Source organism: Gymnoscopelus microlampas, assembly GCF_963454915.1.
Source record: "Gymnoscopelus microlampas genome assembly, chromosome: 9".
Lineage (NCBI taxonomy): Eukaryota > Metazoa > Chordata > Actinopteri > Myctophiformes > Myctophidae > Gymnoscopelus > Gymnoscopelus microlampas.
Genome location: NC_139946.1, coordinates 28,939,832 through 28,953,599, shown reverse-complemented (window position 1 = coordinate 28,953,599; position 13,768 = coordinate 28,939,832). Strand labels below are relative to the sequence as shown.

The 13,768-nt window shown below is 41.8% G+C and overlaps 1 long non-coding RNA gene across 1 annotated transcript; it reads left to right on the top strand.

The window, feature by feature from the left end:
* Positions 1-940: 940 nt before the first annotated feature.
* On the top strand, positions 941-12,509 carry LOC311052566. Its single transcript, XR_014601523.1, has 3 exons — positions 941-1,060; positions 3,755-3,803; positions 12,438-12,509. It is a non-coding gene; the product is annotated as an uncharacterized lncRNA (long non-coding RNA).
* Positions 12,510-13,768: the final 1,259 nt, after the last annotated feature.

The window sequence follows — 13,768 nt, the reverse complement described above, 5'->3', positions numbered from 1 at the left end:
TCATCAAATACATTTCATGCACTTTTTAAGTGCACAGAACTGAACTGTTGCCAGTATTCTATCTTGAGTAATGTGTCAGTTGTATTTCAATTTGTGGGGAAATTGGCAAAAATACTGAGCCAGTCTAGTAACTAAGTACAATAGACTGATTTCAGACATACTGAAGGTACATAGCTACAACAGTATAATGACATCTTGGCATATGGTGTTCAATAAGATCTTGTTGGAAAAACGGGGAGTGAATGGCTTGATATATTCCTATTTGTGAATTGGTGTTGCACGCCAAAAATAGCCAATCTACAAGGTCACATGGAACCCAATGGAAACAAGTCCACCGGGTCTTTTTGTGTTATCCTTTAACAGAGCTTTTTGACTGTACTACTGTACTGTTAACAAACATGTTGAACTTTTTTTAAATTAATAAAATGTAATTTTGTCCAATCTGTATGGTAGAGTATGTTAATAGAATATATCTTATACAATTGGGGTGGTTGTATTTTGTCTCCCTGCTCTTCTACTGAGACATTTAGATCATGTCAAAGGTCATGTCTCACATAGACCCAGGATCTGAGACGAATTTTGACCTGGTGGTCAAGATTACATTTATCCCCCGAGCAAGCAGGCAGGCTCTAGTAGCTCAGTGGTACAAATGTCACTACACTTGCGTAGGACACCGGGTTCAAATCCGGGGTAGAAGAGGAAAGTTACATAGTGAAGCTTTAATAAAGTATTCAATCAATTCAATCAATCAATCACACCACATTGAAGTGCAACGTGAATTTGTAGATTTGCTATTTTCAGTGTGTGACACCAGTGCACCAGCAAGCATAAATCAGGCTTAAGAGAACTGTCATGAGTAGGTGAATCAAAAATAACACAGAAGTGAACGGGACAATTCTTAATGTTTGGCTACTTTGTTTTGTTCTTGACTCTGGTGACAGATGGAGTGGGAGATATTCTTACTGGGGCTCCAGCCAAGGAGGAGGAACGGGCCAACTTTACAGCATATCCTGAGACGCTCTCCAGCACCTTCTGACAGCTCATTAGTCTCACTTCCAAGGTACTGGTGCACAACAAATGCTGATGCCTGGAAGACGCATGCTTTTGAAGCAAAGCTGTCTTTGAATAGGTGCTTTATTCCACTACTTGTACTGTATATGATGGAGAGGTACAGTTGTGCTCTTTGTGTGTGTGTGTGTGTGTGTGTTTGGAGGGTCGGGGGGTATATCCCAAATATATAATATATTGGCATATATATATAATCCATAACCTGTTCAAAATGTCATCAAGTGTTTCCACTTTTCCACCATTTTTGGAAAAGTGGCTGCCCAACCATCCTATTGTTGGGTCCAAACACGTGAGAAATCATTTGGATCCTAGAGGGACAGTCTGAACATGTTAAGATTGGCTAGTAGACATGGCACTGTTCATTGTAAAATGTTGCCAAATATGTTTATATATTCATGAGTGATGCCAGGAAATTAAAACAGATCCAATCTCCGGAGATCAGTCTCACAGGCGTTGATAGAAGTATCAATAGTTTACTGCAAACATGACACTATGACATATTAGTTGTATTGCAAGTATTAATATATGTCCTATATTGACCGTATTGCTATATTGTTATTGAATGATATCAATAATGCATCAATCATCATTTTGTGCCTCCGCCAGAGACAGCGCTGGTCTAAGGCATTATGTTTTTGGGTTGTCCATTGTGAACATGATATCTCTGGAACGCCTTGAAGGAATGTCTTAAAATTTGGGACAAATGTCCACTTGGACTCAAGAATTAACTGATTAGATTTTGGTCGTCAAAGGTCAAGGTCAATGTGACCTCATAAATAAAATGTTTTCCCCATAAATCAATAATTCATAGGCTAAATATGGCTACTGCAATTATATGTTCGGTAGAGGCCCGAACCTCTTGTTAACCTCTAGTCACACCTACGTCACACCGCCAATCCGACGAGTCATATAGTGTCTGGGGCTTTACCCGTTGTACCCGTCTGTCTGGGTCCCTTTTGTGCCCATATGGAGATCCCTGATGTCAGTACAGTATATGCCCATATATTGGAATGGGCATATTGGTTGGATCAGCGGTTCTGGACAACTGGATAACCGAACTACTCAACGGCAGGCACTGGCGCTCCATTGAGTCCTTGCCGCTATGCTCGCCGAGTTTGAAATCGGTTGGTCCCATATGCACATGAGTCATGACCATATATGGGCATAGCGGTCGGACCTGTGGCTCTGGACAACCCCCATGTCTGGTTGGGAGTGGGTGGAGTTGAGGTTACTCAGCAGTTAACTATCTTCACTTACTGGTGGGTGGGGTTTGGTCCCAGGCTAATAGGGCACACCTAACCTTAATACAGGTGAAGGTAGAGGCCTCATATCCATTTTTGTCTGTGGCGAGGTGTGAGGAGGTTGTGTTTATCAAGTGTTATCATATACCTGATGCATTATTGAGTAAGTTGATTTATGTTTACTTGAAGTTTTGAGTTTTGTTTCCTCTCTTGAGTATTTGTTGAGTTGGATAATATTTTGGACTCCGGTTCCCAAAACAAGTCCATACGGACTGAGATACCGCCACGGTGCCGCCCCAAACAGAGCATCTACTTCCTGCAACAGCTAAGGAAGCCAGAAGCTCATCATTATATCACCCTTCCTGGTCCAATTCTATTGGTCAATACTCACCCCCTCCATCACTATCTGCCAAAACGCTGCCCACTCTAAAGGTTGATTTATACTCAGTTGTGCACTGGTGTCACACAACTCCCAGGCCACTAAGTGTGTAAGGAATATTGTAACTGACCACTCCCACCACAGTATTTTCCTACTACTCTCCTCTGGGAGGCGCTGCAGGTCTGTTTTAACCCGGTACATCCGCTTCTTTCCAAAAGCTGTAACCCTCTTCAACCAGCTGGCCTAATCCAATCTCCAGATTATACATGTACATGTAGCAACATCATTCCAAACCAGTTGAACACTTATAGTAGCTGACCTTATAATCCTCATAATTATGTATGGAAGATAGGGATGTGAGGATCAGGGTTTCAGCATCAGACATTAACTATGTTGACATTAAATGGTAAAGTTTAAGCCAATTTTTCAAATATTACGAAAACATTTAATCAATCATCCTTGCAGAACAGCGGCCGGTCGCTAGTAGTTACAAGTGACATTGTCTACATTTCTCAAGATTCTCTTGAGCTTTTTAACTTAATGCAGAGCGTACTCTTTTTCTTGACAGTTGAAAATATTATACTTTATTCTGGCGTTGTTGTTTTGTAACTTCTTCCTCTTCTTCAACTTAGTCTATTGAATTGGGGAAGGGTGGCGTTTCTTATTTGCAGTCAACTTATTATTTAAAGGGCAAAGTATGTGATATATCTTCATTAAAATACATAATAGAGCTTTAATCTTCTCTTTCTGTTTCTTTTTCATCTTTTTCTGCTTTCACATTTGAGCTGAAATGAAACGCCTAACGATCAAATTCAACTAAATATTCGTAATCTTATATTTCTGCATTTAGCCTAACTTACGGAAAGAAGTTTATCCTCTTTTCAGCCTCTCGTTGCATAAATGACCTAAAGTAAATATTTACCAAAGCACTCGTCAAACTGTGTTCTGAAAAAAGACATCTGTAGGAGGCAACTAAGTAACAAGTCAAACTTGTTGGATTTCATAGTCTTATGTTTTTGTGGTTCTGTAAGTGGTTAAAGCACACCTGTTTTCTTCTTTTTAATAGGTCTATTGCACCTCCTCTTGGTCAAGTCAGTCTGAACAAGAGTTGCCTGGTAAGTAATGACGCTGATCAGGTTCAAGTTACCCTTTATTGTCATTCATAACTTTACATCAGAGATGCACAGCAGAACGAAATGACGTCGTAATGATGGTGCTGTTTCTTATCACAAAACCAACAATGTGGCAGATTTAGCTCTCTATCTCCCTTTTCTCTATCACACTATTTTGTCTTTATCTTTCTTTACATGCATAGAGGCCCAGTCAAAGACAGTTATATTATGGATGTGTAGAAAATTGCCCATTTACATGCAGGTACAGAGCTTTTTAATGGAAGGATGGGCATGGTGCAACTCTTTAACAGACATGAGTTTAGCTGGATTCCTCTGAAAGGGGAGATGTATGCTACAGTACAGAACATTTTGTATTTTAACCTATGCTGGTACATACACTGGTTCTCAACGTCTGGTCTGGGGACCAACAGGGTTTCCAAATGGACCCTTACGGGGTCTCAGAGTTGAATTAACACTGAGGATTTGTAATGGTCCATTTGGACCCCTGGTGGGCCCCGGACCAGACATTAAGAGACAGTGGTATCAATTATTGAACCATTGTTGTGACTTTACTCCTCATATCACAAGTGGCTGAGTGAATATGGTGACTTTGGTAGAACGTTGTGGTCTTCATTTTGACCACTTGAGGGAGACAGAGTACATGACACAACAAACCTCACTGTACATCTTCTAAAGCCTTGTATTTCATGTCCCTGTTTGGCATTCAATTATAGCCAATTATGGCCCTTCCTTTTATACGTGCTCAGAGAAGGTCAATCAATCTTATTTTATTGGGTTAGGAATGGGCACATTCTAAAATGTACACATCTCTGCTACAACTGAATTCCTGCATCATAATTGTTTCTTCTTGTCAGAATATTTAGAGAGTAGTGAAATTGCATATCAAGACCATATCCTAACCTAAACATTGAGTGTCATAATAATAAAGACCAGGGTTAAAGATGTATTGATGCTCTGAATACAGACTTAACCACATTAAACTGATTTTTCAAGAATTATTTTCAAAACCTTTCATAAATGGCAGATCTACAAGCTCACTACGCATCGTAATGTGATGCATTGTGAGCTTGGATATCAGTTATTTTAGCTACATTGAATAGTCAATATTATGCTAGTGAATGTTTGTGCCTTGCAAATGATACACCTCCTGTTAAATAGGCCTGTAAGTTCTACCGAATAAGCATGACAATGTCACTTCAATGTAGGTTAAAAAAAACACACCAAAGCAGTAGTGGCTAAAACCATTTGAGCCAGATTACAAGGGCAGATGATTCCTGAATGGGATGGACATACTTAAGCCCCATATACTTCGTCATATGACGAATAGCGAAAATAGCAGATCTACAAGAGCGCTTCTGAAATGTTTTGCCTATAATGACATGCCCAGAATAGGGACAGACGCTATGGTTCATGTGGTTAAACTATGACATGGCTGTGACAATGTTAACTTCTGGGTTGGGGAGGGGTGTGAAGGTACTGTATACTAGTCGCCACCCCCACCACCCAAAATGCCACACTGTACGGATAAACATCCACACGATACAACTGCGTGAACTGTGAACCTATAAATGTACGTACATACAATATACATGCAGGTTGATAATGTCATGGAAACTTGAACCCAGGTGTACTGGATGCATAACCAAGTACAATTGCTGATTGTGACAGACACTGTTCTATTTCCGTACTTACGTACGTTAGTACTTTTTCCCCCCTGCTACTGAAACTCATAAATGTGGAATGTTGACACCTGCTATGACGCTTTGCTGCGTTGATACCTCAATCTGCATGACTTTACCTCCAAACGCTAAGCTACTACCAGCCCATAACCTGATAAAGTGTTTCTTTGGCTGTCCTTCACGTTTTACTGAATTAAAACATGGACGGTGGGTCACCCTGGTGTAAATCTCTCGAGCAGATGGCGGGAGTCATGTTTATCAAATATGCTACTGTATCCTGTGCAGATGCATTATTAGAGCAGAGGCACCGAGTTTGGAACACTCTGTGACATACATGATGTCTTACTCACAGGGACACTGTCTCGACCTGCTAATAATCCTGAGAACATGGCCTGGTATCTTGGTGACAAGAAGCCTTGTGTCTCCTTGTCTGCGGATGCCATCACCTCTGCTTTCTCTCTTCCTCGCGCACTTGAACAGCCACGCGTGATCTACGTATGGCTAAGCTCCAGCAGCATGTACAGTGCAATGGGTAAATATTTGATGGTTCGGAAGATGAATCTCCCTAACTGCATGAAATGACTTGGTCGTAATGTGGTGTAAAAGCCTGTAGCAAGCCGCACAAAAACTGGGGGTCAGTAGTTGGATGGGATTATTATGTAGGTTGCTTTAATTAGACATTTTCAGAGCACAACATCCCTTTGGATTAGACAGTCTGATAAATTGCATAATACCATCATAATTTATGTTTATTACGGTGATTGTGTTAATCGTTCCAATGTCATGATCCTGTTATGAGGGAAGAATTAGGTTGTTATTGCCTTTAAAGCTAGGCCACATGTCACTGTATTACTCTGTGTGACCTGTAGGTGGCTATGTTGCACACACCACCGTACAGTGACACATATTGCCTTGTGGCAGCATACTCCTAACCTAACTCCTTCACTATTGAGCCTTGAGAGGTGCTTTGGTGTAGAGAGGAAACTTCTTGGACTATTTGAATAAAGTCTTCTCTGGTTTGGCTCACTGCCCTGAAAATGGCGTATTGGGCGCCAAACTGCAACTGTTTGCATTTAAATAATGTACTGACAACTTTTCGAGGAAGAAAACTGGGGGAAATGATCGATAATAGAGACCTCACTAGGGGGAGGTGGATACTTCATTATAGTGAGGGGGGAGGCTTTGCTTGTGCGGTCCCCGAAATAGATAAATGTTAGCTATTGTTTACAGAAGCATTCTAAAACAGTTATTTGTATTAAGCTAAGTCACAGTACAATTTATTATATAGTAGAAATTAGCCTTACAGCTTGATCATAATGAATTACCTATTAGATCAGCAGAACATTTATCACCTTAATTCTACCACCTTGCTTAAAGCCTCATAAAAAAAACTAGTTATGCTGGAATATAGCCTAGCTGTAAATAGGACTGGGAAATAAATATCTGGGATAATTGTGAGGGTGTACCGCTGCACCCCCAAACGCTGTCCGTTCTCACACCGGCCATATGGCCGTGTGAGCCTGGCTCTCAATGCCAGCCCTGCACTGTGCATACAGGCTAACAGCTTGGTGGACACATAATTAATTTGCCTCGGCGTCTGCCATTTATTTTCCAACCTACATTTTGTTAATTGGACAGAGGAGGTTAAAATCAAATGGATGTCTCTGGGTGTGTTAAGGCCACTAATTGCATGGAACCTGCGAGAGAGCCATCAGTGTGGGCTGCTTGCAGGAATAAACCCGGTTTATACTACGGCACACAGCAGTGTCACTCGCCAAAAAAACGCCGATCTACAAGATCGCACCGCGTCGAATCCGTGTCACGTTGTGAGCTTGTAGATCTGCTATCTTTGGCGCACAACAGTACAAAGGAGCAAAAACAACACATTACGGTGTCAGGGGTGATATTTGAGGTTGTCGGTGAGTGGGGGGGATACCACACTGAAAACATAATTCACTTTATTCACTCGTGCACTCAGTAGGACTAATACTGCGAATCCTCTGGAGGACCTTGCACAATCACTGGCGATCACAACTGAACATTTGATGGCATTAACGTCACTTGCAATGGCCAGCAGGCTCTGTATACTTTCATGCCTTTTTCCTGGAAAACGACTTCAAAGAAGAAGCATTCTATGGCTGTGTTCTAGCTCCCATTTCCTTCATAAATGCATGAATAATGTTGGCTCTTTGGATTGTATGTGATGTGTAATCTCAGCTGGCCTGTGTTGTTTATAGCATAATGGATCATGACATAACCAGCCTCTCTCTCACACACACACTCTCACTCTCTCTCTCGTGATGGTTTGTGCGTCATTTTGCCAGCGTTGCCATTTAATTCACTAAGCCATAACTTCTTCCCTGTCCCCATAACCAAAGTTGAACCAGATTTAGAATATGAATTTAATCAAGATAATTGACTATTAAATACAAATGTAATTGGGGTCATGATATGTAGTGTGTAAATTTAAGTGACACCAGGGTTTTGTAGTTTGTAAACCGTAAAAGATGGAGGCAGTTAATATCTAAATGATCAAAGAAATGGAAGGCGTGTTAGGAGAGAATCCTTTAATGAGAAATGTTGACATGCGTGACATGACTTTGTCATGTGCTCAGCATGTACTCTGTTACTAATCACTTATAAACACTTTCAACCAGCTGTCCCTATTTTGGGCACGTCATTAGAGGTGTGAAATGTCAAAAGATTTCTAAAATGTAAAGAAATATCAGATCTACATGTTCACAATGCATTGCATCGCAACACGTTGTGAGCTTGTAGATCTGATAACTTTGCTGTTTTTGAAATAAGGTTAGGTAAGTGGTTAACTGGGAAAGGTCATTGAAGTTTGGAGCATAGCTTAATTGTTTTAGAAGAAGAGTACAATTTAGTTAGAATTCAGTTAAATCAACAAACATTTGACTCCTCTCTTCTCAGGCCTGACTTTTGTCCCAACGTCTTTTGCAAACTTGACTTAATCTCTTTTTGTGGTTGAGGATCCAAAACCCATGGCTCATGAGCGCTCAGGCATGGAAGCACCGCTGTAGGGGTTAGCGACAATAGAAATGCATGTGGAGGTTTTATTGCACTCATCCAGCAGTGTTCAAGGGGATGATCCCACTAGATAGTGCCTGCAGCACCAGCTGCGTGGAAGGGGTGCTTGCGCGGTGCCCCGAGAACTGAGCGAAACAGGGCATGCTGTCCGCGGCAGCAATCCCTAGTGTTGTTAATCACCCCCACACCCCTCTCTTCTCTCCTGCTCTCACTCTCTCTCTCTCTCTCTCTCCCGCTCTCTCTCTCTCTCTCTCTACCTCTCATTTTCCTTCGCTCTTCCCCCTGCACTGATTTGCAAGCACAGATTAATCAGAGCATGGGGGCCTTGATGAAATTTTGCTGTTATTGTTCCCAATTTTAGCAACATCTTTTATTGTCTTCATCATTCATTTACAGGAGGGGGGAAGGGGGACTGTGTCAATTATGCAAATGATGTTGCACACTTTTGCAGATTACTTCATTCGCGTGCCATTGTCGGTGAGAATTTAATTATTAAATATTATTATGCTCATGTTTCCTTCAATTTTCGGGGGCTTTGTTTCAATTTGATCCCTCGTGCAGCTGCTCGTCTCTCCGCTCTGAGCCAGAATCAAAGCAGGCTGCCGTGCCAAGGCCAAACAAACTCACCTCAATTTAATGATTTTGAAGTTAGACCCCCTTGTTCTCAAAACTGTGACTGGAGGAAGGCGGGGTGCGTTCATTTTAACCAACTGGAATTGAATTCAAGTTTGCTCCAAATTGACTTAAGTTGGGCTGTGCCTAATGATATTTTAATCTCTTTTCTTTAATTCCTGGGAATTTGTTTTTCAAAGGCTTTGTCTGGCAGCAACACAGTCGGGGCTGAATAAAGAATACAGATTGGTGTTAGATCCTAGGGATGATAGTGAAATTAAAGCTTTTGTAGTCGACTGGTTCAGAGGGAAATGAATGTACCCTTGTTAGACAGTTCCATCCACTGTTCTTGTAGCCGTCATTGCCTTGCCTCCTCTGACATGATAAGTGATGCAATTTGACTAGGGCCAGCTTCTGAGACGGTGTTAATCAATTTACAGAGTCTCATTGAGCATGCATTTCATAGTTAAAAGGTGTGGCTATGCTCATATCCTTTTCGATTGCATAGTTTTGGAGAAATGTACAAAATCCTTAGTGTCATTTTACAGAACATCTTGTCTAACGAAATATATACTATGCAGTAGTTTGTATGGTGAAGATAAAATATTGGAAAATATTGCAACGTAGTGGCATTTGAAGACCTGCATGGGAATTCAGTGCTCCTTTGTGCACTTTGCAGCATATCCGCTGCCCTTGCCATTTTGCTGCACCACAGGGGAATAAGAGGTCTAAACTGTACGACACTCCTTTTCCACAGGTTCTGCAGGACTCCTGAGAGAGCGTTTATCATATGCCCACATCTTTACTCCCACAACCAGTAACGTTTTATAAACTTGGGCTCTATCAGTGACACACACACTGCAGATTAAAGAATTGGCTCATACAGAGTCCAGGCCTATGAAAAGGCATACGACAGGGCTGCGAGACAGACTCACTGTGAGGGGAGTGGCTTGCTTCATAAGGGGTTGGGGGGGGGAATAACCCGAGGACTACTTTCTCTCTGATTACTCATTGACATTTCCCTGCCTCGTGGCATGCTTGCATTTCTGACAGTTGCTCCCGTGGTGGGGGCATTCACCGGCATGTCCGGCGCCGCCGTACTCGTCATGTTGGCCGCGGCCATGGCTGGGAGGAACAGCTGTCTACACTAACGAGGCCGTAACCACACAGACCAGCGAGGCGGTGTTGAACGAGCGGACCAGAGCACCACTCGCGCTCTGCTCCATAAGGCCCCGGGATACATAAACAATGACTTAATGAGAATGCGTGCCATTACAGTAATTAACACAGCTCATGTCAAGCACTGTCAGCTTTCAAGAGTTTCGCTAAGGTCTTGTGTTACACTAAAAAGGCTGGCATGCAATGACCAGAGGCCTGCCTGGGAACAGTCTGCCTTTACATGGAGAGTAATCAGATTCAATAAAACTGAACAAAAAAAGAATGCCATCCACAATTATGTGGCATGGTCATAAAACATCTATCACATATTCCACTATGCACAAGCGAAAGCCTTTTGCTCGGACGTTATAAACTGTCGTTAAAATGTGATGACTTTTGAAGTTATTGAATGCATGTGTGGCTTTAAATATGTCTGGAAATATATCACTGCACAGCAACAAATAGTTCCCATTTTGCTGTGTTCAAGGGAAATTCCACTGCAAAGCAACATTCAAATAATTTGGACAGATTGAGGCTTAACTGATTAAGTCTCCTTATGTGGATGACTATAGTGATCTGTGTACATAAATAGTGGCAGCTGGAAGCTGGAGCAGGGTCAGTAGGGTTAGGGCTCTATGCTGGAGCATGGTCAGTAGGGTTAGGGCTCTATGCTGGAGCATGGTCAGTAGGGTTAGGGCTCTATCCTGGAGCATGGTCAGAGGGTCATGGTCAGTAGGGTTAGGGCTCTATGCTGGAGCATGGTCAGTAGGGTTAGGGCTCTATGCTGGAGCATGGTCAGTAGGGTTAGGCTCTATCCTGGAGCATGGTCAGAGGGTCATGGTCAGTAGGGTTAGGGCTCTATGCTGGAGCATGGAGCATGGTCAATAGGGTTAGGCTCTATCCTAGAGTATGGTCAGTAGGGTTAGGGCTCTATCCTGGAGCATGGTCAGTAGGAATAGGCCTACAGTATGTCTCTGCCTCTGGACTGACCAAGAGAGACTTGGTGGCATTTCCCTTTAAAGGGACACTGCCATGATTTTCAACATAACCCTTTGTTGTCATAGTTGAAAAGGTTCAATTTGAGCAGCCAATTTTACTTTAAATTAGATTGTTTGAAACATAACTCCTGGGGATTATCTTCACACTGGGTTCCACTTGTTAACAATCCAGCTACATTGTACTACATTGCTAGAGGAATGTAGTGATGATTCATTGATTAGCATAGGATAGTCCTTGTTTGGTCAACAGTTGTTTTTACGGCGTGGCTCTGCAGGAGGCTAGCCTGCGTGCGTGCGTGCGTGCGTGGCTAATCTGGCAAACCACTGGACCAATTGGCAGCAAACCATGTAAGCACACTGTCAGCAGGCCACAGAAGTACCTCAACTTTTCACACATTTCATATATGTTAAATCCTAAATATTTAACATACATTTTTATAAAGGAAGTCAATAGGTCTCAGATTGGGCTGAAAACCTGCCACCCGTCATACTGTAGATATGTCATCATAGATGACTGACGTCACAGGCTGCCGCCTGAAGTCCGAGATACATTTTTAGAGTATGAAAGCTACAGCATATGATTTTGAATAGTGAAAGCAATGTATTTACATGGTGTAGTTTAATGTAACGGTCAACAATGAATGTTTCTCACCAAAAGATAAAGAAAAACAACAAAGACATTCCCCGGTTTTAGGCTCCAGCCAGACTTCCTTTTGGGCAAAGGAAATATAGTTGCAGATCTTTGTTTGTTTGTATTCTATGTTTATGCTAGGCTGGAAGCAAGACATGTTTGATGCTTTACATAATAGAGTAAATAAGGTTTACTGTTGCTTATTCTGTGGCGGCTGTGAATGCAAGAGTGGAATATTTTTTTCAGAGGAAATGGTGTGACACGCCGTCCAGTATAAGCTGTCATAGCATAGACAGAAATTGGAATTTTTGTCTGGCTTGCATGCATCGGAAATATTTGTTTCTGTGATAATCAAAAATGAACAGAATTTCCTTTTAATGTAATCTGTAAAACAAATATTTTGTATGTTTCTCATATTCGCGGTTTTGACAGTGATAGATTACGCCTCGTAAATGAGAATAAGTGTCTGTGTACTTTGTTTTGACAGAGAACTGGAAGACTCCATTGGGCCTGGAAGGCGAGGGTGCCAAAACAAACGGGTTAGTTTCAATTACGAGTTTGTCAATACATGTGTGACCATGAGCCAAGTGTGAAATGATACCAGAGGTATCCTTAGGGTTTCATGGGATGCCCCAAACTAAATAAATTCCAAAGATTGTTGCTATATCTGTCTTGTGCTCAAGACATTCACTAGAACAAAACAATTTCATTCATAGGTATAAAACCATTTTGTGTTACCATGCTGAGTACTTACTCACATCTACAATAAGCTTAGTTCTACACACATACTGAACACATGCATGAGTGCATGGACAATTTTCTTCAGCTCCATGTTAATGAATGCAGCCAGAACGCGAGCCGAGCATCCATGCACGGCCAGTGGTTCTCACCTGCCGTGCATGGACGCTCGGCTCGCGTTCTCGGCTCGCGTTCTGTGAAGATGTATGTCCGCTCTTGGCAGAAACGTTTGTCCACGTGCATTTTCAGTGAAATGCATTGACGAGACGTCCCCGCTATGGCCAGGTTTGGTGAGAACAGTCACGCACAAACCCACACGCGCAATAAAGTGCGTGCGCACTTAGCAGATGCTTTTTTGGTGAGCTCGAAGCGATACTGTTCACAACAGAACTGTCCAGAGCTGTTTATCATTTTCTGGTAGAACACTAGTAATTAACGTTAAGCCAACGTTGTATCTATTATCAAGACATGCAACATATTTTCAGGCAATATGTTTGCAACTTTGTTACTGTAGTGACTCTTGCTGGCAACAAGCTGTACTTCCTCTGTCACACCAGTACAAGAAACCAAAGTCAAGTCCACCATGTGAGAACACAGACTTTAAAAGCAGTATACACAGGGGCCTTTTTGCCCTGAGACAACTCTTACTCTCAGGCTGAGATGAAGGTACTAAATCCGGTAGGATTGGCAGATCCTAACATGGTCCTGACCATAACCACCTCTAACCTAAAACTAAACATCACTCGTTGATTGGTGTAGCAGCTTGTTAGGGGCGGCACATAGCGTGGGTGTTGGTGGACAAGAACGTCCCTTAAGGTTTCCCTAAATGTGTCACAGACACATAGGGTTGTGAGTAAATGTCACCTTTATTAGATAATTATTATCTAAAAAGATTATTAAAAAACTTCAATACATTTAGGAAACTTTTAAGAAATATTGAAAATAGCAGATGTATAAGCTCACAGATGAGCTTGAGATGAGATAATCTTGTAGATCTAGATTTTTTAAACTATTTTTGAAAAAGGGCATAAGTGGTTCATTCATAATGTAGTTTTGTATGTTTGGATCCTGGGGAGACAC